The 1,303-nt window shown below is 42.7% G+C and overlaps 1 non-coding gene across 1 annotated transcript; it reads right to left on the reverse strand.

The window, feature by feature from the left end:
* LOC148573648 (small nucleolar RNA R71) lies at positions 1–108 on the reverse strand. Its single transcript, XR_015906348.1, has one exon. It is a non-coding gene; the product is annotated as a small nucleolar RNA R71 (small nucleolar RNA).
* Between the last annotated feature and the right edge of the window lie 1,195 nt (positions 109–1,303).

The raw sequence follows: 1,303 nt of genomic DNA on the forward strand, positions 1-1,303 counted from the left end.
AAGCTTAGAGCTGATGTTCAAACCTTCAGACAGAAAGAAGGTGAATCTCTCTATGAAGCTTGGGAAAGATACAAACAGTTGACCAAAAAGTGTCCTTCTGACATGCTTTCAGAATGGACCATCCTGGATATATTCTATGATGGTTTATCTGAGCTATCAAAGATGTCACTGGACACTTCTGCAGGTGGATCCATTCACCTAAAGAAAACGCCTGCAGAAGCTCAAGAACTCATTAACATGGTTGCTAATAACCAGTTCATGTACACTTCTGAAAGGAATCCTGTGAATAATGGGATGCCTATGAAGAAGGGAGTTCTTGAAGTTGATACTCTGAATGCCATATTGGCTCAGAATAAAATATTGACTCAGCAAGTCAATATGATCTCTCAGAGTCTGCATGGAATGCAAGCTGCATCCAACAGTACTCAAGAGGCTTCTCCTGAAGAAGAAGCCTATGATCCTGAGAACCCTGCAATAGCAGGGGTGAATTACTTAGGTGAACCTTATGGAAACACCTATAACTCAACATGGAGAAATCATCCAAATTTCTCATGGAAGGATCAAAAGCCCCAACAAGGCTTTAATAATGGTGGAAGAAACAGGTTCAGCAATAGCAAGCCTTTTCCATCATCAACTCAGCAACAGACAGAGAACTCTGAACAAAATGCTTCTAATTTAGCAAATCTAGTCTCTGATCTATCTAAGGCCACTGTAAGTTTCATGAATGAAACAAGGTCTTCCATTAGAAATCTGGAAGCACAAGTGGGCCAGCTGAGTAAAAGGATCACTGAAATCCCTCCTAGTACTCTCCCAAGCAATACAGAAGAGAACCCAAAAGGAGAGTGCAAGGCCATTGACATAAGCGCCATGGCCGAACCTCTGAGGAGAGGAGAGGATGTGAATCCCAAGGAGGAGGACCTTTTGGGACGTCCAGTGATCAATAAGGAGCTTCCCTCTGAGGAACCAAAGGACTCTGAGGCTCATCTAGAGACCATAGAGATTCCATTGAACCTCCTTTTGCCCTTCATGAGCTCTGATGAGTATTCCTCTTCTGAAGAGAATGAGGATGTTACTGAAGAGCAAACTGCCAAGTTTCTTGGTGCAATCATGAAGCTAAATGCCAAATTGTTTGGCATTGATGCTTGGGAAGTTGAACCTCCCTTGTTCATCAATGAACTAAGTGATCTGGATCAACTGACATTGCCTCAGAAGAGACAGGATCCTGGAAAGTTCATAATACCCTGTACCATAGGCACCATGATCTTTAAGGCTCTGTGTGATCTTGGTTCAGGAATAAACCTCA

This window comes from Arachis ipaensis, chromosome B2 (genome assembly GCF_059453495.1).
Source record: "Arachis ipaensis isolate K30076 ecotype BB chromosome B2, ASM5945349v1, whole genome shotgun sequence".
Classification (NCBI taxonomy): domain Eukaryota; kingdom Viridiplantae; phylum Streptophyta; class Magnoliopsida; order Fabales; family Fabaceae; genus Arachis; species Arachis ipaensis.